The following is a 26,289-nucleotide window of genomic DNA, read 5'->3' on the forward strand; positions in this document are numbered from 1 at the left end:
TTGTAATATATCAATTCATCTATTTCTTACCCAGCCCTGATGTGCACGTATCCAAGAATTTAGTGCTTAAACCAATTAAAACGAACAGAACTTTTTTTTTGTTGCTAAATTAGGTCAAACTAAGCTTTTTGTTTGCCTGATTAAATGTGGTCTTTTTAGCTTTACTGAGAATTAAACCCAAGGATGTGAGATCAGCTGAAAAAGCCTCACAAAGTCAAGGTGACGGCTGCACATTAGCGCCGGCCTTCTTAGCAGATTTATTAGGGTCAAATATTTCATAATGCACAATTATTACACATTTACTTTGTCTTTACCTTCTTAAAGTGGGAAAATCCCCCCTCCAGGTGATAGTGTGTTGTTCTAACGTGCCCTGTATGTATAATTATGATTAAAAACTGTGCTTATCTGCTCCACATTTTAATGCTATGTTCCATAAATGGGCAAATCTGCTTATTATCTCTGAGATGATGAATCAGAACATTAAGCTCACTGACAACCAATAGATTCTTCAAATAAGGAATAATTATTTTTTATAAGCTTGCTATGAAAAGCCCACTATAGAGGATGCCTTCCCAACAATAACAACCAACAGAGTTGACTGCCCCCTAGTGCCACCAGCTGAGTGTGACAGTGCAGGCGGGGAGTGTGTGTGTGTGTGTGTGTGTGTGTGTGCGCACGCACATGCGTGCGGGAGGGAGGGAGGGGGCACATTAGCAGGATGCCAGCTTCAATGCACCACCCAATCAGAGAGCAGCGTGGTGATGCGTTCATACATTCAGAGGAACTTGGTAGCGAATGCAAAAGCTCAGAGATCAAGGTTTCTCCTTGGCAGCAGCTGTGCAGCACTTGTTTCTCCCCTTTCATGTCCAAGTGATGATGGTGATAATACGAGGGGAGGACAGGCCTGGAGGAAGAGCCAGCATCCTCCACAGCTTCACGGGCAATGCTGCATCAACTGATATTAGTGTCATTCATGGAGAAATTTGATTGACAGTTTATTAAAGAAATTGTGAGAATTCTCTTCATCCATTTTTCATGTTGCTGATACCTCCATGCAATTCGGTGAATGTGGAGCTCAAACTAGGATGAGAAAGCTGCAGCCTACGTTTCTTCTCAGGGTTGGTTTATCAGAAAGAAAGCATTAATGCACACATTTCTACTTCCTGTTTGGCACAACACTCATCATATCTCCCTGTATAAACAAACACACAACCACACACACACGTGCAGCTACCATTTTACTTCAAGGATACTGTTGTTCTGTGTGCTACGGGCCCAACAGGCTTAATTCACAGGGTTAGGTTTTATCAGGTGGATGATACACATTGCTTCCACCTCCCAGTCCTCCCACTAGACACTTTAAAGGCAGCCTATGTTCTTAATTAGGATAACAAGTGTTTCTCTGCGTCAGAGAAACCGAAAATACGGAACATTACAGATAAAAGGAGACATTTATTTTAAGGCTGTCAATTTGTCAGCTTTAAAAAACGATGAGTGGCGTCTGCAGGTTGGTTTTATTTCTATTTCCATCACATGCAGCATCAGGAGATAATATTTCAAAGGTGTCTGTGCATCACCAAATAGTCGGATTTTTCAGGCGGATTTGAACAATAATATTAAACCGGCAAATAGTGTTTTTAATTATCTCCGCAAGATCTGAAGAGAAGAAAGCAACATCTTGTCAAACTCCAGCGAAAACCTCCAAACACGAAAGTCAGTTTCACTTTTAATCCTGTTTAGAAGGTCACACACCCAAACCCTGTTGCTTTCATTGACCTCTGACCTCTCGCTGCAACCTGCTGGAGTGCATGCTGCCCTCCTCAGTGGTCAGCAGGTCACCGGAGTCATTTAAATGAGTCCTGGGGGAGAGCTGGCTCTTGACACTGGAGCCCCCCAGCTTCTCCCAGTACGGCCACTCATACATGCTCAAGTGTCTTCTTGTTGGCTGAGAGACATGAAGTAGAGATTTATGCTTGTTTACAGAATTATGTGTGTGTGTTTGTGTGTGTGTGTGTGTGTGTGTGTCTTTTTAAGCCAGCGTGAGAACACACATTTGCAATATTTCACCATATGAAAAAGTAAACTTTCATCATTATCAATTTTGGCTTCTAATGAAAGACGGAGAATTATACTTCACCTTTAGCACATTAGGGAAAGAATATAACATAAAAATGCTCATTTCCTTTTGAAGGTATTTCTTTTATTCTCCCTACAATAAGACTATTATCTGCTCGTGGTGAATGCACATTAAGCAAGAGAAGCAACATCATTCATCTTCCACAATTCATAGCTGTTTTAAATTATGGCATTATCTTTGCTGGGATAGAAGGGAAGAGGTGGAGGAGGGAAGAAGCAGAGACGGCAAGGTGGTGAAAGTACAGAAAAAAGGGTGTAGAACTCACGTGTGTGCACACAACACCACACACACACACACACACACACACACACACACACACACACACACACACACACACACACACACACACACACACACACACACCGTTCAGCCTGAAGCCAATGAGAAAGATTATGCTTGGCCTTATCCAGTTGGGCCTGTCAGATTTATTTCCAACATCAAGGGACTCTCTGCTGTCTCCAACCCCATCTATCAGTGCCGTGTCTGGGGCTCTGTGTGGTCAAAGTCCAGGACAGAGGCTGCAAGGGGCGAGCTAAAGGAGACTCGGAGTGTGTGTGTGTGTGTGTGTGTGTGTGTGTGTGTGTGTGTGTGTGTGTGTGTGTGTGTGTGTGTGTGTGTGTGTGTGTGTGTGTGTGTGTGTGTGTTGGGGAGAGGGGGGCATCTGAAACAGGACTGGTTGCCAGGGCACACAGGCCCGTGGCATTCTCCACCGTCTGGCATCCCAGGGTGCAATGGGAGCAGTAGTCCTCAGTAAGTCACCAGTGGAGGTGAAAGGCACTGTCACAGAGATGAAAGGGGTCTTCCCCCTTCCTCTGATCTGTGAGAGGAAAATGAAACAGACAGACAAATAAGTGGATGAAGCCAGTGAGAGCCTGAGAGTTTTAGAGAGCGTAAAATCGCTCTCACTGTATTTCATGTCAATATGTCTCACATTTGAAATCCTTATTATAGATTGGGAGGAAGGGATGTGCCTTCATTGTTCAGGGACATGCCCTCTCACTCACACACACACACACACGCACGCATGCACACGTACGTGCACACACATAAACACCACCCCCCTTGCCTGGGCGCCTATGCCACACCACCCACCCCTGTCGTTCGGCACGACGTAACCTAGCAACTATTTAATTAAAATAGCATCAGCAAAGATAGAGGCCTTTTCCCTCCCTTGCAAGGATTTCCTTCGAGCTTTTCAACACGCCGTGAATCAAAACTGACGCCATGTCTGCCACGCTATTGTGCCCCTGCTTTGTTTTTTGCGTCTTCTTTTTTTTTTCCTATTCCAGCAAACCTCATTGACAGCTGATTGGTGGAAGGTACCTGATGTCATATATCCTGGCACTACATATATATTCTTAAACCGGCCGGAGATTTAATGCAGGACATTATTATGCCACAGAGTTGTACAAACAAGGCCATCACCTCTCTGTCCTTCAGAGTAGTAGATCAGGAATAATAGAATGCCCCCCCACCACTACCCCCCGCCCGTGCTTCTCTTTTCTCTTTGTATGCCAAATCACAGCAACCTATGTTTCTACCTAAAAAGAGCTGCCTCTTACCGTGCTCTACATGTGTGCCAAGCTCGGGCAATGCAGAGCAATTAGAGGAAATGTGAAGCAGCTCAGCGTGTCAGCGTACATCGGACTCAATGTCACTCAAACCACATCCATGACTCCTTTGCTCTGAGAAACAAACAATGGAGGAATATTCAGGTTCAGGGCTGTCAAAACTGAAGGCCCAATCTCTATTTCTCTCTCATGTTTCTCTCTCTCACAGCAACTAATGGATACCCTGATGTGTCACAGAGCATTGAAGTTACTGTCCTCTCTTGATTTTCCATAATGTAGCAGCCTGGTATAGTGGAAGTAGAGGGATACACACACTCATACTGCTTTTCATTTCAACAGAGGGACCTCTGTCAAAGTGGCTTTAATGATCCTCCTTCTAAATTGGTACATTATAGGTTTGACCTCTGCTACATTCACCGGAAAAAAAATTACACATTTCTACCTCTTATGTCCTTCTTTCCACCACCATTTCTGTAAATTCAAACGCAAGAGTTACCAAAAGGATGGAATCACACATGTACTTAAATCTAAGAGTCACTGAGAAAATCACTTTAGACCCAATTTAAAGGGGTGCTGACATTGGACCATTTACTAAGATCTTTTCAATGAAACGTAGCAATGAGTGGGAAATCCTCTTAACTTCCAGAATATATTCACATCTGGGCATGTGCCTGACGGACCGGAATAAGAGTGAATTCCAAACAGATATATGCCTTAAATTCAGATTTTAAAGGTTAATGACGTAGAGATTTACTTTAATCTTTTTTTTTTTTTTTTTTTTTTGGGGTAGGATTATTTTATACAAAAGACAGTGTAAAGCTGCCTCCCCCCCCCCCCCCCCCCCCACTCAAGCAACCTGCAGAAATACAAATGTTTAATTGATGAAAGGAAACAGTTATGGCAAGGATAGCGTTTTAACCTTCAAGGGCAAATGTAAAATGTTTTCATAAATCAAAGCTACATATGTAATATATAGGATTAATCCTGCGATCGTATGAATTCACTGTTGCCTATAGCCCCATATAGCTTATGTAAATCTTTGAGAGTGTGTGTTCACACACTGATTTGCATAATGGCACATGATTTTGACAAGCAGGACAAGAGTGAGGAACTGCTTGACATTTCTATAATGGCACTTTAAAGAGTGGACAAGGTTGGGGGGAGGGGAGGGGAGGGGTGGGTTGGTGGGGTTGGGGGGGGGGGCAATATATGAGATTGTACAGATCAAATAAAAGGACAGTAGCTGTGTGTGAGGCGAGTCTGTGACCAGCAGGATGTTATTCTGACAAACATAAGCAGGACATGCAACAATACTTGTGCAAAAGACTTTGTTGAGCGTGCGGAAAATTGCTGTTTAAAATGATGTAGAAGTTGATTGATGGGGGAAAGTAGAGCACATTTCATTAGTGTATCCCTGCCGTAGTGGGTCACATCCTCTGAGATACTCAAGTTGATTCTCTCAACAAAAAAAAATCATTTTCTTCAAAGATGACAATTTCACATTTCTGGCATAATTGTCTCACAGGCCATAACCTCAGAGAATTTAACCTAATTTATCTCTAATATGAGATGCTATTTTCATACATTTCAGCAAAGCATTTTATAACAAACGTCTTAAGAATTTTTCCTCCTGTGTGACGTCCGTTAAATTAAACCCAGCAAACATGTCCCTCGTCACTACCGATGAGATTGATAGAGTCACAAATTACAGACTAGGGTGTGTATGGTCGACATCGAGGTCTGTGGGAGAGGCCACCAGCAAATTAAAAGGTCACGCACTCTGGCGGCTCTCCCTTTACCCTGACACACGCCCCTACGACTTGTCTGACACGTGCAACAATGCAGTTTTTTCATGGAACTCAAACAGCTCAGACAATGATGCGGCCCGTCCGCATGTCCCTTGTCTATCCGTCCGTGGGAACGTGAGGTAGACAGAAAAGGTCGTCTGGGCTTTTCTAATTCTTTGTCGTAGTCTGGTTCATGACAGACACTGACGAACACCATCATGAGAAAATCAAAGAGACCGTCTACATAGTGTATTAATAATTACCCGTTCGTGATTAAGATGAATTAATCATGAAATAACGCATTAGGATTAAAATGTATAACGCAAATATACTCAGTTTGCCGTGCAGAGTCAATACAAGCTCTGGTGTGTGTTTTGTCGTACTTTGAAGATGAAAGCCCTCATATTATAGAGCAGCAGGATGATGATGGAGCCTCAAATCCAGGTAATTCCCGGCAAATATTTTTCTGCACTATTTGTGGGTGCATCTTCTTCCCGCTGTACTATTGGATCCCTATTTTTAAACCTGATGAGACATCTGTCTCCCTCCACGCTTGTCCATATCATTGTCAACACACATACTCGCACAGACACTTCATTAAAATGCACACACACACACACACACACACACACACACACACACACACACACACACACACACACACACACACACCCCTGCCGCATGCATTAATTAGCACACTGGTAACAAGCTAGCCTCTCCATTCACACCCTGAGCCTCTTTTATTAGCATGACAGTGGCTAGCAGCAGCCAGGGGCCCACAGGCTGCGAGGTTCTCTCCTCGGGGCCCCTGATTAAAGAGAGAACCCCTAGGACGCAAAGCTCTCGATTCCTTTCATCATCGCACACATGCGGCGTCTCTCGGATGATCCCCGAACCATAAACTGTCAAGTATACCTGTTTCTATGGGCCCGACCCCCTTTTCCATCTCTTTGACTCTCCTCTCCGTCTCTCTGCACTTCATCCTCCCTCAACTCAGACCCACTCCAGTCTACTTTCTTCCATCTCAATCTAATTGTCACCTCCTATCTCTCTCAAAACCCTTATGGGCTTTTTTTTTTTCCCAATATAGCGCCTAATACATGTATGCAAAAGGGGGATGCCCGGCTGGTGTCCGTTTTCTCTTTGCACATGGAGACGGATCACAGAGACGTGCTATCTCAGGTCAGCGCTTGGATTCACGATGGCAGCCCCAGGTGACCCAGAGAAGTGTGCTCATATTATAAAAGCTGATCCTTATTTATCACCCGTATAAGAACCATCTCCCTCCCCTCTCAGTGGAGAGAGAGCTGGACAGCCTTACACCTTACGTACAGGGTGGCTATCATCTCCAGGCCTTGCCCATCAGGGTCTCCCCCCATCCAGCCTAGATTTCAAGGAAAAACGTCTCATTAGCACCGGTCCTTGAAAGAAGGCCACTCGATTTCAAATTCAGTTACACATTCCCTTTGAATGGAACGAGGAAGCAAAGGAGAGAAGAGAGGGAGGAGAAGGAGGGAAAGAAGGCATGGGAGACGGACTCTGTTGAAGGCTAAGGCCCTGGACCCAGAGGGAGGGAGAGCAGAGGGGAATAAGGTCTGCTAAGGCAGCCATAATTTCACGCCATCATTACCTCTCTGGGCTTGAGATTTATGCTAATGCCATTTCAGGGAAATAGGGATGGACTAAACAGGTTTAGAGGGTCAAAAGAGAGCAGTGTAGCTACTGTAGCAGTGGCTAACCCAAATATATGAAATGACCACAAAAATGACCACAACCCCTCAACCTCGTATTACACAGCGACGGCACGACGTCTGTTAAAATTACCTGGCAGCACCATGGAAACACTGCAGACAGAAAGTCAATTGGGACTTTTGGAGGGGACACAAACTCTCTGGTGCTCTGGTTGGCCGTTAATGTTGATTTGTAGTTTTGAAAACTTTATTTTTTATTTTTTATCACAATTCACTGTCAACAACTTCTTTAAGTGAAATTCCCAGTTGGAAAACTACTTTTTTTAAAATTTATCCGTAGTTATGGCACAAAATGTACTTGGCTCATTAGAAAACAGTGAATAGAACTCAGACACCTACTGGTTGTGGAGTCTGGTGTTTCTCTGAACCAATCACCAGCCCAACCAAACGCTGACGTCATCCTTTTTGTAATCAGGGAATCTGGATTTCTGCCATGAGAACTAATTTACACTGGCATTGTTTCCATGATGCACACCACACCATTTTAGTGCCTGGCGGTGGGACAAAATCGTGGCCACCTCGCGACTGAAAATTCTCCCGGTTTGTACACTTTTGTTATTTTTCATTCTCTCTTTTCTTTCTTAATTTTCTTTCATTTAGGCAAGCTGACCTTCAATATGTGACGTCTCATCTGATTTCTTACCTCCATTAGTTCGTTCCGATGACACTGCATTTCTCGAGCCAGTCAAAACTCCATCATAGCCTCACACCAGTCCAGACGGAGGTGAAAATCAGATATGGCTCAACCCTGTGAACCTGTCATTTTCCCCCACCGAGCTGAGAGCTCAGGTATATGTCACGCTAAGCTCTATGGTGGACCGTGATTGCTCCGAGCTGAGTGGTGTAGGAATCCTAATCTGGATCTCCCGCAGCTTCAGGGTAGCCTCCTGGAGCCCAAGAATTCTGGTCCAAGAGCCTCATGGTGTGGTGGCCACGTAAAGCACTGTCATTCACTAATGATGGTTGTACGGCACCGGCTGCACACAGCGGGGGGATGAGCTGACTTTCTCCTAACGAGGACCAGTCTCCCAGTGAGACAGGTCAGGGGTGTGAGGACCAGGAAGATATTGTAACATAACACATCACACACAGATGTAGAAAACGTTGTCATCTGCCTCTCTAGCCAGAGCAGAACTAATAATTAGGATTAGTTGACGTTGCTAAAAGCAGGCAGGGGTGCAGATTTCCTGCAGGGCTTCATCGTTAATGACCAACACGTAACAGCAGAGGTTGCAGTGCAATAAAGTGGGAATCGATCGGCTCTGACCTTTCACTGATTCCTCAGTCTGACCTATCGATTATGACACCTATTGATCTGCCTTTCTGTGGTGTTCTGTTGCAGCCATGGACGTCTTAGATGAGATCAGTGGTTGAAGCTTGCACCATGGTGAGATGGAAGGAGGTGGATGACTAGTTATCATCGAGACCACCTGTCATTCCTCCAGCCCTCCATGACAACCTCGTCTGAACTCTCATTAACTAGAAGTGCGCTTTGTAGAATACGTACCCCCCACCAAGGCCAATGTGAAGCTGGTGTTTCTTTGCTACTTCAATAGATTTGGTCCAAAATGTAATGGATTCTTCTCGGCCTGTAAAACAGCTTTCATCGGTGAAAATATGTAGTTTTTGCATTGTCCTGCTGACAGACACACTTATAAAGTAAACACATGTAACCCAGAGATGGTCAGGCCATGAGATTAATGCAACAGTTGAAAGAGCACAAAAGATAGGGACCATGATGCGTTACACAGCGAACTGTGAAAGCATCCGAGACAACAGCATTCTGCCGTTTCATTTATTCTGTGGATAATTATCATAAATAATAATGATATTATCTATTTTAGGATATCTTTCAGGACCAGCATAAAAAGAGTTAAAATATAGCTTTACACAACTTATCATAAAAAGAGTAACTATAGCTCTGTCATACAAGCGACCCAGGGCGGGATATAAGATAAAATGTTTGTAAGCCTATTCAGATTCTCTAATATATCCCAATGTATCTGAATTAATTTGTATTCCTAGGAAATAGCTGTGTAGCTGCTTGGCCGTGGCCTCCCTGGACAGGTTGCCAGTCCATCACAGGGCTCACACACAGACACAAGCAGCCGTTCACACTTAACAGGCAATTGAAAGTCTCCAGTTTACCTAACGCACACGTTTTTGGAGTGTGGGAGGAAGCCGTAGCTCTGCGAGGGAACCCAAGCAGGCACGGGGAGAACGTGCAACCTGAAAGGCTCCAGCTGGCCTTCAGATTCAAGCCCAGCTTTTCGAAATGAAAATCACTGCTAGATGATAAAGTTTTATGATGTGTCACCAGAGTCATGTTCTAATTTGGTTTGGGCACAAAAAAACCCACTTAAGGTTGGGTAAACCTTAACACCTGTTACTAGTCGTAAAGTCTGGTGTTTGCTGGTATAAATCCCCACCCTGATCTGCCCTCTAATGTGTTTTAACAAAAGTATCAATCACTTGATTTACACTCGCATTGTTTCCGTGGCGCCACCATATAAATGTAATATATTATGTGCCACCATGTCATGGTCATGTATTTTCTATGACATCACCCTGGTTTCATTACACTTAACTGACTCATTTATGACCTCACACAAGTGCAAATAAAGCTACGGGCTCCAATGGGGAGAATGGGAATCGTGCACAGACGCAGCCCCGCTATACGATTCAGGTCGAAATATTATTGGTGCACTTTCACTTGAAGGGGAAGCTTTATTTATATTCTGTTTAAAGTATTTTAAGAACACACTGAATAGCTGGGATGTTTTTTAAGTGACGTGATTTTTATGCACTAGCTGTTTCCTTTTGTCAAATGAAATGTGATTGCCTGTCATGGAGCCAGAATTGAGCACTAAGGATGTCTGCACTCTGTTTTCAATCAATGCCCGACATTTGGCTTCAGTATGAGCATGTTTTACTTACTGTATTTCACAGCTTTTGCCCAACCAAGTGTCAATCACGATAAGGCTATACATTCAACAGATGATTTGATTTTCAGGCAAGGAAGTGCTCTTCACCTCCAGACAAATTTGTGAGAGTGTGCATACTTTAATATAATGGCTGTCAAAAGTCAATTTCTCCCTCCTTAAGCCATCTCTCATTGCTGCAAATTGAACCGGGCCACACAGATACGGAGTGTAGAGAGAGTGGCACACAAATGGTGTGGGAGGAAGCTGTGTTGGAGCCGCACCAGGCGGCTGCTGTCTGTTAGCAGTACAGGAGGGTAAGAGCTTGTGCCCTACAGCACACTGCAGGGGCTAAAACGTTCCTCCACATCTACGCAGGCAGCTAAGAGACTGGAGGCATACATGGGATTACATCCAGTGTTATTGCCCTAGGCAGTCACCAGGAGAGGCCATTACACACTCACACACACAGGCGCGCGCACACACACACACACACACACACACACACTCACACATAGCTTGCAAACGGTGATCGGGAACCACACGCACCAAATAATAAGTGCTAAATATGGAGTATATTTTGTTTTTCGAAAAAGAAAAACCCACGCGCAGCAGATGCATCATGAGGAAATTTCCCCATTTTTGGTCATTAATGAAAAACTCACACTGTAAGTCTCTCTCCCCGAGGCAGTCAGCAGGTTACAAGCTCAAAGAAATCCCCGGTCTTTGAGATTTCAAGAGCCTGATTTTGCGCAAACAATTATTTAAACATCGTTGAAGCAAATGATGAAAAGTTAAATAATAGAAATAGTTACAATATCGGCAACACAGATAAAAGAAAAAATGTTTCCCGTCTGTGTCGCTGTGCCCAAGGTGACATGCAGTATCTCCTGCTTTTATTACTGGTACTACCAAGACATACACACGAGCACACATGCACAAACACACGTAGTGATCTCTGTCATGAGTAGATGAATGCAGCAAGCTTGCTCTTCTTAACTTTGAGCAGTAGGACCCAGGGGAGGTCTTGACAGCCTGGTACACATCCAACACTCCTCACAGGCTCATGTCTGTTGCATTCAAGTAGAGAAAAACTAACGCAGTAAGTACCGAAAGGTCAGATAAGGGCAAAAAACGTGCTTCAATTCAGTCTGGAGCAAAAATACACATATATTTCTAAATTATAATCTTTATAACTGTTCCCAGCAGACTATACGAAAAAAATCTATTTCAACGTTTAATTCATTTGGCTGTAATATTCACCAGAGTTCAATCTAACACATCTTTAAAATCAATCCCCATTCAGGTTCAGGTTATTTTATGCTTCACCTTCCACCTTTTGATGCGTTCTCAACCCAGCTCAAAGAGAGATATAAAAAGAAATGTCAGAAACATTTCTCTTACTCTTTCAACCCTTGTGCCCATTAACAGTTAGTGCTTGGAGTAATTGTGATTTGAACCCCAAATCTGTTTAATGAGAGCAATGATCCATAGAGGGAGCACAGGTAAAGTGCTTTTAACGAGAGGGCCCTTATTTTACCAGCCGGAGAGGAGCAGAGCTGCTATTTCACATTCCGCTTCAAAGCAACGCTTCAAATTGTGCAGACGAGACTTCATTTCCTCTTATCTGCCAGTGTATAGGTCCTCCAGAGTGAGAGTGCACAGAGTGAAAATGTGAGGGAATGGTGGGTGAAGATGTATAGAGCACGCAGAACCAGAGAGAGACGGGAGGACTCAAATTAGCTGAATATGAGGAGGAGAAATGGAGGAAGTTGTTAGACATTACAGCTGCATGCACAGGAGTGGGAGCTCTGTAGTTATGTTCTCCTCCAGACAGACCTTGAAAGACACTTAAAAAAGAGGGCAAGTCTGCACTCTGCTTGCACAAGTACAACGCAAACTCCATATCAAACTTGCCATGGCTCAGGGCTCATCTTTGAGTTTCCCACTTGACGAGAAAGGTCAAGAAAGTGATGCTCTCGAGCTGATATAAATATGAGAATGAAGCCAAACAGAAGACGTTGGTTTTAGGGAAGAGGACGCCATGATTCCATCGGCCAACAAAGTTTTTCCGAGCTGAACCCACTCAACTAACCTCAAACCACCCATGTTGACTCCCGTGCCGCTTCATTGGAATTACACTGACGTGACACAACCCTTAAGACTTTAGTCTCCGTTTATTTTGCGACACCGTGGGTCACTGGTGGTAACTGTAAGTGTGGTTCAATACTTTTAGAATTCCGTCGTAAAATGAAATTGTCGTTTTAATAAAGAAGTTAGGGAGTAATCTGCAGGCGGCAGCACAGTGAACGGAGTTGGTTACCGTGCTGAGACGCTAGGAAGTCGGTTGCCTGCAGCTTTTCATCTAACAGCTCTGTATGGCTGCTCCTTCTTGTTCCATTAGTCCCTGGAAAACTGATCTGCTGTCAGAAAATATCAGCGATGATTGTCGTACTGATTTGTATATTTGCTTTGTGTATTTATCATATATTTGATGAACAGCAGTACAAAAGCAGTGTTTTTCTTTTCATGTATTTTCATGACATGTAATTTTGTGGTAAATCCGATTAACACAACAGAAAAAAAGAGCTTTTTTTCTTTTTTAAGCGCAGGCACAACTCTACTGTACTTAACCCAGAGTTCCATTTTTCTACGTTGTGAAGTTTAATTTATGTTTACTTCTGCTGCAACTGCTACATAACATCTCATCTTCATTTGTCATTCTCAAACATATTCTCAGAATAATGGAATAAAATAAACGACATCATGGCGTAATATTTTCTCTTTCTCTGTGAACGCCTCATGACGCACAAAGTAATTTGCCAATGTTACATTGCTGACATGTCATCATAAATACAACCTGCGTCTGAAATCGCACTGAAGTTTGCCTCTTAAAGTACCAACTGAACTTCTAAATGTTATTGACACAAGTATCAACTCAATTTATGTTGGTCACGTTGATTAAATTAGCACTATTTACAGAGCAAAGTTTGCTTAAACTTTTGTTTCAATAGAAAATGGAAAAATGATGCCTCACTTTGAATGAAAGCTGAAAGCTAAACAGGCAGAAAGAGTCAAACATTTATCTTGATGACATACGACAAAACTGATATGTGAGCCAACATCATTCCAGACCAGATTAAGTCTGTCAAAAAACATGTTTATTGAATGCATGTGGATTGAACAGTGGCTTTCGACTGAAGGAATTGTCCTACCTCCTGCAGTATGACATTATTTACTGAGGTAATTGCCTCCTTGACCTGAAACACACCTTTAAAGCAGCATCATGTAATTGTTGCACTGAGTGTTGACATTCTGACAGTTGCATCTTTCATGCCTCCTTCGAGCTCCGGTCCGTTTCTGTGCCATGTAATTTGGACATAGAGACAGTAACTTCAATTCACGTAGAAATGAGGATACACAAGGTGTAAACGGAGAGAGGAAGAAAAGAGAATAGCAAGACCCTTAAATACATACAGCTAACGTTAGTCCCTCAGTCATCGTAACGCGAGCTATAGCGTGAAAGCTACAAGTAGCGCACAAGATGAGGTCAGCTGTGACCCCGAGGGACGTCCCAGCTGACGCCAAAGGGTTTTCACCTCATTTTATGACAAGTTTCTGTGTCACTTTTATTGTCAAAACCAGTTGTTTCTCCTTAACTTATACAAAAACACCTCATGAGGGCTGTTAGGATCAATTTTTTCCATATTGTTCACGTTATTTTATTGTTGTTCCTGATTTTTTGATAGAATCTAATCGATTGTCATATATATATATATATATATATATATATATATATATATATATATATATATATATATATATATATATATATATATATATATATATATATATATCATGCTTGTCTAAATCTCCCAGTGTTCCATTACTCAGTGATAGAAATCCTTGTGGGAAACTACAGCCAACTTGAACACACCCCCTCCTCCATACAACAAAGCATATTGGACTAGAGAAATACTGCTGGAAACCTTTGAGGTTGGATTGAATGAGTGAAAAAAAAGAGAGAAAATGTCACCAATTCCATCTTGGAAGATTTCAGATAGAGACTCTGACAATGAAAGTACATCAAAGGGAAATGCAGACCCCACAGTCTTCAAAAGGCAGCCTGAGCAGCACATTCAGGGTTATTAAATAGATGAATATTGACAGGGTTTTTCCTATTTTAGGTGAACGGCACCCAAGCTATCTCCACAGATCCAAAAGGACCTCGGAGATGGCAAGCACAGAAGGACGCTCTTCACCTCGCGGGCATTCACAACTGCTTTAATTGACAGGCGAAAACCTACAACGGATCTGCCCCCCCCCCCTCCCCCCCTCCCCCCCCCCCCTCGTCTCACCTCCTCGCTGCTAACTTTGCCCACTGGACCAAGCTGTTGCTGAGCCAATCATGGCAGGTTTTGTTTGCTGAACTCTGGTTTGTCCTTCAGCACTTTGGCTGCCTTCACCTCACCAAACAATCCCCCTAAGAATTTAACTGGTGGGCAAACACACACCACACAGGTAATGACGAGGGCACCTTGGCTGTCTGGGTGAATATTTACCCTGTCATCAAAAGAGGGGCATGCATTTAAATCTGTGCCTGCACCCCTGAGTTCAGGTTCAGGCTCTCCGAGTGCAGCAGGCGAACACAGAGAGGAAGCCAGTGAATAGTCCTCAGATCTAACAGCCTATGGGATGTGATAGAGCCTTAAACCTATGAAGCATGATATCAAATTAGCTTGCTTTGTAGCTCTGCAGGTATGCAGAGGTTGTCTAAAATGTCACATCCATGAATAAATACATTTGAAACTAAAATGGCCTCCTCCCACACATCAGATTTGTGTGGAAGTGCTGTAGCGCATCCAAACCAACCACTTTTATTTCAGATGGCTTTTTTTTTGTCTTCTCCCAGCAACGAAATTGAAACAAAGTTTAGTTTTGTAAAAAGTTGTGACCCCCTTTGCTCAATATTCTGTTCTCTTGTTTAACACCTGATAAACCAACCTTATTCCGTTGCTCAACACCTGATAGACTCAATTCGTAAGGGCCAGGAAACAATTTTGCAAAAGAGAGAAGCAAGAAAATAGCTGGAATCAGCCACTAGATTGCAATGTTTTGTCTACGATTTGGAAGAGTGGAGAGATTCTATCAGGCTAGTTCTTGTGCCTGATATGTTACTGGTAATACGTTCAGCCCAGGTAAACTCACAATGGGATGAATAGATATTTTATTGAAAGTTTTGCTCTCACGAGCTACTGTGATTGGAGACAAACAAACCACACTGCTCCATTTTCCTCCGTGTGTGAACATTCCTATTTTCCTTTTTCCCCCAACTTTGTGAAAATTGTAGTTTCGTTATCACTTCTTTAGGATGGGGAAAAAAAACAGATAATGGTGATTAGCAAGGATATATAAAATGATTGCTTGAGCAAAAAAAAATAAAATCATCATATATTCCTCAGGGATTATTGCGGAAAGAAAAAAACAACGGCAAAAAAGTGTGTTTAATGCATAAAAACAAAAAGATGCTGCATCCACAAGATCCACTGTGTGCAGTTTGTTCCTGTGTGTGTGTGTGTGTGTGTGTGTGTGTGTGTGTGTGTGTGTGTGTGTGTGTGTGTGTGTGTGTGTGTGTGTTGTGGGTCATTCTCAAGCATCAGCTAGCAAGCCCCTCTGATCAACAAAGCCCTTGTCACATATTACTGTACATTCCGAGACCCTGAAGACACGAGCAGGCCAACATTAAAAAAGGATGACCTTATTATAAGCAGGAATGTGGGTTATTTTATTTTTTGGCATGTAGACAGAGAAAAGAGTGATAATGGCAAGATGATATATTTTATTTATTGATTTTGCTGATGTCTATTTATTATTCAAAAGCGTGGCGTGTTAGCTTCAAATGACATGCTACGGCTACAGTAGGCAAAATGTAAATGCACATCTACTTAGCCATGATAAGAGGAGGAAAGAAGGACTTTGCGTGTTAATATTGCAAGATCATGCTGTTATATAAATAAACATGGGATATTTATTAAAAGAAATGAAAAACTATATAGTTCTAAAGGAATTTTAAATCTCAATATTCTACTGTAAAATTGTGTCCTCTGTCAGTGCTGAAAAAAAGCATCAAAATTGGCTCTTACATAAAGATGTTTTTTTTCTGAAACCAACCCATTAAGAATTGTATTTGCATATTGATTTAAAATGCTCATCGGGTGACACATTTTCATATATGTGATGACATGCCCGAGTTATCAGGTTGACCTGTCGTCGCTATCGTTCAATTCTGCAGCATTCACCCCGATAAAATGACCATGACTTTATTCGACTTCCTCATCTATTATGACAATTATTTATTCATAAAATCAGAGAACAGAACACACACACACACACATACACACACACAGATAAAGCCCTTTGTACCATCTTCCACACCAGCACTCCTCTAGGGGCCAATACTGTGCTCCAAAGCCCTTTAGAGGGGCAGCAAGCCGGAAAATGACCCCATGCTGTCCCTGCTCGCCTCAGCCCCGCCTGGTTACGCCCGTTTCCCAGGGACCCGCTGAGGGTCCAATGCCCCAAGGCCTCCCTCTCACGCCACACTACCTCCTAGGGCCAAACGTTAATGGGGGCTCCTCGCTGCAGACAATAGGAGCCTGGAAACGTGGGAAAGAAATGTCACAAGGCTCTCTGACGAGCGAGGTTTGACCTGCTGACCTCCAGGTCTGGTCCCACCGGGCCTCTTGATGTAAACACGAGGGTGTCCAAACAAAAGCAAACCATGTGTTTATCAGATTCATAACCCGTGTGAGGAGATGTAGAGAGGCCCAGGTGTGGAGGCTCTTCATTAGTTTGGACTCATTGTCTTGCATTTCTCTTTATTTTTACACATCTTTATTTTAAACGACCTTGCAATCGTATTCTTTAAATCAACATTACCAGTTTATTTGTCTTAATGGAGTCATGCACAGGCCCAAGGACAAAGGCTGGCCGAGCGTCTCCTGTTTGAACTCCCAATCGCCTTGTCAACAGTCCTGGTCATTTAACCTGTGACCTCCTCGCCGTGTCTCTCAATCCATCCACTGATACAGGTCAAACAGGGTTAGTCTCAACCACAATGCCCTCCGAGGAGTCGGGAAGGGGGGGGGGGGGGGGGGGGGGTTCGCTGCCCTGGATGGACACAGCCTGGGTAGCTGCTGAACAGCAGTAGGGAGGCAATTTGTCCTGAAGCTGGGAGGCTAACGAGGTAATGATTAGCACTGACAGACTCTCAGCTTAACCTCCGGAGTTGGTGTTATACTGGGATTAATGACTGGTTGGTGAAAGTCATGGACTGGTCAGTTACATTAGAGGATGCACTGGTTAGCCACCTTTTTTTTAAAGACTGTTTTCAATCATTAAATGCTTAAAAAAAAAAATCTACATTTTGTTTGATTTTTTTTGGATTAAAAATTCCTGGTGCGATGTTTGAAAATGGTAAAATTATAATGCATTTTCTAAGAATTGAGTTATATCCATAAAAATACAATGACCAAGTCATTCCTTTCAGTATCATTCAGCTTGAGCTCGCTGTAAACTACGCCTTGTCTGTTTTCTTCTTCATACATTTGCAGCGATGGGCTGTGCAGCAGCTGGTCATCCTATTGACAAGCAATGGGCTTAATCTGTTTCCTCAAACCCCTTGACAAGGTCCCTTATTGGTACAAGGGCACATGTGCGGGTCAGACCACTGTGGTCACTAGAGGTCAGAGTTCACGAACCAAACACCACAACCTCATTCCCAGGGGGCTGCCGCTGATGGACTCCTCAACTAGTTAGCGAACATCATTAAGAGCTCAGGCTGGAGAAGTGAGGGAATAATGACCCTTATGAGGGGCTACATTTCAAATATAACCTTCCAGTCAAGTGACTCAAAATAATCAGCCAGAAGTACACGCTCTCTGTGCTGCATCACACCAGTTGCACACAGTTACTCAACAGAAGTGAACTTGAAATTCTGTGGTTTTTCAGCATAAGCAAATAAAGTCACAGTGAAATAGTAAAACTGCATTAGCTTATAGTTAGCATGCCATCAGAAAGCACCATTATAGAGAGCATTTTAGTTTGAAAGGGAAGGGGGGGGGGTTTGAATATATGCATGGAAGGACATTAACAATGCAGAACTGAGCAAGCGGGAAATGATAATTACTCCCCAGATGGGGTCTTTGGAGGGACAGACTTTGAGAATTGCAATCTCAAGGTTAACTATTCTGCATGGAAATAAGGGACAAGAGGTGCGGCGTTTCCTGACCACAAGCTACTATTAGAAACACTAATACGTGGTTGTATCCATATGAGCATTTGCATGGTAGTTTTCATATAAATTAACAACAATTCCACAGGGTCCGAAAGCAAGATTACCACACACAACAGTTCTAGCTGCCCTTCTGGCCCGTATCCTCGCATCCGTATATTTCTCCACCTCTTCCTCATCATCACCGTCATCATCACCATCATGACCGCATACAAACCTCAAACCTACATTACTGTCCTATTTATGTGAGTATAGATGAGATGCTGCATTGTCCCACGTCTCCTTGTAACCCTCATGATCATAAATCTGCCTGTGTGGCCTGTGATCGTTTATGAGCACTTTACATGAAGATCGCTCTCACAAACAACGCCCTTCAGCCAGTAATGAAAACCAAGCGTCAAAGTTGGAGATCAATGTCAGGTTACGAGACTCGTGGCAGGGTCTGTTTGTATATACAGCATGCATGACCCCATGTGTAAAAAGACATCTCTGAGGGATCTGCTGGGGGAGGAAGGTGCGATGCAAGATGATGGGCTGCCTGAACTCAGAATAGCCTTAACAAACGAACACTAAACGTTAAAGTGATGGTTCACCCAAAAGTGATCATTCAGTCAGCATCGACCCGCACTCATGGCAGTGGAAAGTCAGATGTAGGTTTTGGGTTTTTTTTCAATCTGTTAAAAACAGACGAGAGTTTCACAGGAAGTTTCACAGGTTGCAGTAACCTCCCAAACAGTTTAAATGAATGGAGACCAACTTTTAAATGCTCAAATAATAAACCCATACCACGGTAGCCTAGAGCTCCAAGCCATGATTCAGTGTTCAGTGACACTAAAAACATGACGTCATAACAACGCCTTTTCCTGTGAACCGACCTTCAATGGGCATGACGGGGAGTAGATAATGACTAGATTTTATTTTTTGGGTGAAGTATTAACCTGAAATTAACCAAGGACATACTGGTCCCATAAAATCTGGAGTCAGAAGTCTGAAACGATGACCAGCCTGACTTTTTTTTTTTTTTAGAAAATTTAAATGCACAACCAAAATTAACATTCAGAGATTTTTTTTCTGTCTTGATAGGAGTTTCAACATTTTGATTAAAACCCCTGATGTGTGTGGTAGTAAACCCTATGGGTGACATGTTTAAACACGTTTAAACAGGTTTCAAATCGATGTGTTACGCAGCAAAAACATCCGCAACTTGATATTGATAAATCTCCTCAAAGCCACAGGCCAACTGAAATAAAGGGAATCCCCAGCTTGGGACTTGCTGTCAACAAGTAGTTGAGGTCAAAGGTTAAATGAGGTCATAGAGCCTTGAGCCTCTGTCTGGGGACCTCTCAAATCAATGGCGGGATGTTGTACATGTGGATACATAATAGGTGACTGATAAGAGGCAGGACAAGTGTCAGATGGGTTGATTGGTTGTTGTGGGAAACGATTCCACTGAAACACGATTATCGAAACAGGCAGAACCTACACAAATGCACAGCCGGTGGAAAAGGATGTTGCAGGTGGGTCAGCGGTGGTGCTGAGACACAAGTATAAATATGATATTGTATGAAAAAAATGCTTGTTTTAACTGGCAGCTACTTCAGAATTCAAGCTAGTTTGTGCTTGAAATAAGCAGGAAGCGATGCATTTTCCATTCCTAGTGTATGGAAGAGGTCCCGGCCATTAAATAAACAAGTATGCAAGGTCATGTTCATTCTGAAGGAGCATTGAAACACATAAATTCACATAGAATGTGAACCACGCTGCTGAAAAACACTTTTAACTTTTAAAATAGTTTCCTGTTTTTCATCGGCTCTGTCAAACTTTGATAGTCTGTTGTTGACTGGGTGCTGTGACAAAACTTGGCCAGGTTTATGTCAAGCAGGTACCAGCTCAGGACCACACCCGGCTCTCTGGCCCGGGCCACCGATTAAACCACATCTCTCCTTTGCCCACTTTCATCTTCGGCCAACTGTCCAGCCAAGCATACCCTATGCCTCCTCACCCCTGCCCCTTCTTATCCTCTTCCTCCTGCCTCCACTTTCTCCCTCGTGCTGGGGGCCGAGAGTAGCACGCAGGGACAAACCTGAGACCCTAAAAAGGAGACGGGAGGGGAAGGACATCGAGGGGTGGGGAGGGTGATGAAGAAAGAAGGCGACGAGAAAAGGAGAAACGCACATTGTACTTTTCAAATGGATGGGAAATGATTCGCTGGGATTTGCTGACAATTATACGGTGGGGTTTAATCAATTCGGACCATTCACAGCATGGAGAGGGCTGATCCCCCAGTACAAAGGAACAGACCGTGGGAGGGCGGTACCTGAGAAAGCGCCGGCCTGGTGTAAGTAACATGAGGCAACACTCCCCTCCCCACACATTGCACTGCAGCATATGGCCCCTCTCTGAACTTATTATCTTGCGGATTAAGGCCAATTGCAGGGACCCAAGGGCCTGTGGCTGCCTCTGTCGCACCCTCCCTCACCCTTCTCCACCCCCAGGAATGAGGCTGACTGACACGGGGCATTGTGTTGGGCACCTAGATTGCCACACCCCTCACTTACCCTGTCATGCTGCGCAGTTTGATGAGGTTATTTGGTAGACAGAACATGATCTGACCATTAGCTTTAAAGAAACAGAACACACTGTACGTACACTAAGAAATGACTTCCTCATGTTATATAAAACCAGTTCCCTTCAAGCATGTCCACATTATTATATTTCATAAAATAATTTGACCCTTTTTCCCTTGACCACAATGATAATGGGTCTGCTACCTGCAAATTAGCAACCTGCTTGGCTATGGAGTGGATTAAAAGCACCTGAATGTGAACACACAGATTAGCCCGGCAGATATGAAGTCTAATTAGCATCTCATTGCAACTCGACATGCGAGCTCAACGTGAGTGCAGACACGCTGAGAGAAAAGGCTCCATTGGCCAGGGGTTGATTATAGGTCCATTATGCACACAGTACTTAGTGCAGGCCTGAGAGTACGAATTAAGAGCTTGATGGCTACTGTGAGGGGACCCGGGCTGAAGTACAGTGGTGTTAGAAGTCAACAGGGTCTCGGGTCTACAGGAGGCCAAGACTGTGGGAGGCCATACAATAGTCCCCGGCCTTCCTGAGTATTCATGGAGAGAGATTTGACAAGAGAAGAGCCCCCTATTTAAGCCTTCATTTGATCTGGCAAGCGGCAGGTGATCCTCTGCCTCTTTTTGTGTCGGACCGCAGGGGTTTGACGACCCCTGGTGACCTGTCTTACCTGTCACCCTTCAGGACACCTCATTTACAGAGAGGCTCATTCAGCCACGAGTATCCACCCTTCACAGAACTCCACCTGGACGCAGGGTTGTCGGGTCAGCGCCGCACTGAGTCAGCAGGGATGCTCGACGTCTGTTTTGCTAATCTCCTCACATACTGGAAGGTGTTGGAAGGCACCAAAGGTCAGACATGGAGCAGAGAAGCCATCTTCCTGGTTATTTTAGTCGGGATTAAAGACCCAGCAGGGTTTAGTCCTCAGGAGCGAGGCTTCTCACTTGGAGACCATGGAGCCATCTCTGAGAAGAGCAGAAGAAAGGCCCAGGATTGGTAAGCTGTCCTCTTGAAACCACCTGTGACCCATGACCTCATATGGAATGCTCCTTTCCAGAAGTTATACTGACAAGCACGACAACGGCGGGTTAATTTAAGGGACGGACTTGCTTGCAGGCAATATTGTGGTGAACCTTCCTCCAACTTGTTTGTTTCTTTGGTTTCAAGAGGGAGTTCTCGTTAGGCGAGAGTCGAACAGTTGATCTTTAATGAGAGTGGAACCCCCCCCCCCCCGCCTACAGCATGGTTCTCTATACCTTATCTTGAACTACCCCCAAACCCCTCCACTTTCATGTGTGTCTTGTCATTCTGGGGTGAGTGACTGCTCCTTAGAGAGAACCAATGATTAATGCTCTTTGAGGATGAGGAGGTGGTGGTGGCGGAGGTGATGGGTGGGGGTGTGTGGGGGCACCATACCTTACCTTCTTTACATACAAAACAAAAGACCCTGCTTTTCCCTACACAAACAGAGAAAAACACACAGGCTGGTACTTTATAGTCACAGGCGTAAATGGACGCCCTAATAGTCAAATCTTTTTGTCCCAGAGCTCCAGATTCAACACTCTCCAGCCAATCAACACTTCTGCACTTTGTTTTTCACCATTTCTGACACTCTCTCACCTCTGACAACACCTCCGTCGCTCGGCCTCTCTCATCAAAAGCTCCTTTCAGAAATAAATTAGCTGCAGTATGGGTAAGAAAACTATTTCAACCGTGAATACACACACTGCTAAATGAACACGGCAGTAGAAATAAGAGCAGAAATGCAGTGGGACCAAAAATACAAACCCTTAAAAAAAAAAAACAAGATACATAATTGCAGTTGACTTTGTGCCTTCACAATAAAACTCAGGGTACGTGTTTCAGCTTATCTGTGATCGCTAAATGCTTGTAATGAGTGTTTAGCAGAGGATTTCATGATCAAACCTTGAATAGCATCAACGGAAGAGCAACTGTTAACATTTCAGATTAGCTCCATGCTGAACCTCGGGGTTCATTTGCTTGCATTTGCTTCCATTATCGAGTGAATAAGCAGATCTGGCTGGCAGAGATCCATTTCTACACGCTGTAGCACTCCATCTCTGTCTGAGCTCACTCAAATCACGTTAGCTAGTCAAATAAGGTTAGCTCCTCTTTAGCGTCGAGCATACTTTTAATTCAAAGCGTCACTTCATCGACACCAGTGGGGTTGGCATCCTAGAGCCTGAGTTGTCAACGTCGCTGCAGTGATCCACATCCACCAGGGTCAGACAGATCAGGAGATTGAGTCGGTGGGTGTGTGTGTGTGTGTGTGGGGGGGGGGGGGGTGTTTCAGACTATGAGATATTTTAGGGTTGGATGGGAAGAGTTACTGACAATGTGGCAGTCCTTCACAGTGACATGTGTGTTTAAAGGTACACACAGCCCGTTGTCGGACTCTGTGACCCAGCGCTGTCACAAAGGGTCGAGTACGTGACAAAGTGATGCTGTTTGTGCTGCAGAGGATCACGGTTTGTTGAGTGTGGGTTAGGGAGGGGGGGCCAGAGGACAAAGGTGGGGGTCGGACCTAAGGACACAAGTTGAAGCTGCCAGTCTATCTAGTTACTGTAGGGGACGGGAATGTTTCCCCGCCATCTTGGTTCTACATTTTCCATATTCTGAACACATACATTTTTGTATAATTTGAGCCTGTTTTTAAATATACAGGTGCAGATGTAGTGAGTTTTTCCTGAATTGATTAAAAAAACGCCAGATCTGATACTCATGCACTCTGGGATTTTTATGATCCTTCATTTCTGATCCACTGCAGATTCACTTGAAAAGCAGAGTTGTAGTCAGAGAGTAACACTGTGTCCTATCTATAATAAATCAGCTGGGTGAATGCAGAACAGCAGTGGTACACAGAAACAGTATTTCATAGCTTTTTACTCCCAGGGCTTGGTTGTTAGAGTCCGACTATGAACCAGGCTGGATTTATCAACAGACCTCTGCTCTTATCCTGCCAGCTATGGTTAATGTCCATTTCTATAAGCAAAAAGATTCCACAAAGCAAAAAAAAAAGGGAAAAAAAGGTGAAAATGAAAGAAAGTCTCTCTGTTAGAAGTAGAATTTTCTCTTTTCATTTGCCCGGGGGCACACTTCCTTCTCATAAGACTAAAGAAGAATCCCTGACCATATATGAAATAAAACAAAATGCAGGGGCTTTGGAGCTGTGGAACAAAAGATGCAGAATAACTTTCATGGTGTGTTTTTGTATCCTGTTGGAAACATTCTCAATAGATGTCTTATTACGTGATTTCCAAAGAACCTCAAATAACTTCACTGTCTGAGACATTTAACTAATGTCTTCCTCCTGCACCATTTCTCTGATTTTGCCACGGCAATTTGATGCACGGCATACACATGAAACAATTATGCTCTTGAAAATAACTGCAGGTCGTTGTGACTCATATTAAACATGCTGGGAGGTGGAGTCAGGTTGTCTGAGTGTTTGAGGCTAATAACAGTAGCGTGGGAGGAAGAGGTGCACAGACAAGAAGTTAAAAAGGCTATACGGCTTACGGCGGCTGTAGGCGTTCGTCTGGGTATAAATGTGTGTGTATTTCTAGTGTAAGTGTGGGCACGCTATGGTATGTTAACCCTATTCTGATGGATGTGTGGGATGTGAGGAGCCCCACAGCCAATCTGTCCAGGACCCTAACTGCTGCCCGAGGGCCTCCTCAGCGTCCTCCTCTACCTGACTAGTTTCACTCCGGTGAATTCCCTAAACTTATACGTGAAACTGTGCGAATTAATCTGGAGGTAAGTATATAATTGCGATTTAATTCCCTCTACTTCCGTGTAATTCAGAGACAAGATACGCACTAATTCTTTACATCACATTTTCAAACCAAAAAAAGTAAACCCAATCAATGACCCCCAATTCAATCTGGCTAATTGACTGTGCATCGTTAACCAAGCACATGATGCCCTCCTCTGTTGAAGCTGCGAATTAGCTGCTTTGTAACAGAGAAGAAGAATCCCTCTGCGGTATCCACACCATGCTTCGACAAACAGACATTACAAAAATGTGCGAAATATAGACGACACAAACATGTTGTAAATGTAATTTTTTTTTTTTAGCATGTGAACTGATGAGTGGTGCAATATCCAGAGCCGAGAATCAAATAAAGACTGTGCAGAGAGAAGCAGAGAGAATGATGCAGAGTGTGGAGCTGTGCAGCAGACAGAATAAGGTGGTTTTGATCAGGAGTTTCTGTGGGATAATTGTCAGGATGCGCCGTTTGGAGGATGACTGACAAAAGGAAAAATATGACAGTGGAATTTGTTGAGGAAACATGAAAATGTGTCAAACACTCGTCAAACAAAGAAATGCAATATTTATGGATTCTTGAATAACCTCCCCCCCCCCACACCCCACCCTGTCTCTCACTACACACACACACACACACACACACACACACACACACACACACACACACACACATTCAGATTGCTTATGTCTTCTCCCCGTCGAGTCCACAAATCTTTTCCCATGTCGTCATGCATCTCCACAACGTTCTTTCATAAAAGGATTAACATGCAAAAAAAAAAGTGTGTTTACATAACAATAAGAGTGTTTAAAAATCCACTCCCTATAAAACATGATTAATAACCGTGTGAAAGTGGAAACACACTCAGATTTTTGTTCTGTTCCACCTCACAATGGCGCTGGTGATCAAGCAACGACACCGTCCGTGTCAACGAAGGTTCGATAAAAATGTCCTTTCCTAAAGTGTTTTTAGAAGCATTTACATCCTGCTGTTGTTCATTCAGTTTGTCTTTTCCCCTCGTCCATATCATCAAAGTATATAAAAAACATAAAAGTGTATTTTACTAATCGTTTGATGTTGGTTATCTTTTCATATTTATCTGATTCAATTTTTAGTACAGAATAAATAAATGTGCAGATAAAGCAGTAAAAACACACAAAAACACACATTGCAAACAGGCACTCACTCACTCTCCCACACACACACACACACACACACACACACACACACACACACACACACACACACACACACACACACACACACACACACTGCTGTCGCTTAAAGAAACCCAAATCTTCAAAGAAAGAACGATTTCATTTAAGAAAGCATGTGATTAATTAAAGCTATCTGTCTCAAGACCTCCCGGTTTGGTCAGACAATCTCTTCTCCCTCAGCTCTCCTTAACACACACACACACACACACACACACACACACACACACACACA

General features: G+C 43.5%; 1 long non-coding RNA gene across 1 annotated transcript in view; it reads right to left on the bottom strand.

Moving 5' to 3' along the window:
• The window catches only part of LOC147259774 (uncharacterized), a 36,738-nt gene that overhangs the window by 3,157 nt on the left and 7,292 nt on the right, over window positions 1-26,289 (bottom strand). The window contains exon 2 of the long non-coding RNA XR_015116404.1: window positions 21,720-22,014. This is a non-coding gene — a long non-coding RNA (uncharacterized LOC147259774). The remainder of the gene's footprint in view (window positions 1-21,719; window positions 22,015-26,289) is intronic.

Source organism: Aulostomus chinensis, chromosome 6, assembly GCF_037954235.1.
Source record: "Aulostomus chinensis isolate RoL2024-O1b breed Wild chromosome 6, RoL_Achi_v1.0, whole genome shotgun sequence".
Lineage (NCBI taxonomy): Eukaryota > Metazoa > Chordata > Actinopteri > Syngnathiformes > Aulostomidae > Aulostomus > Aulostomus chinensis.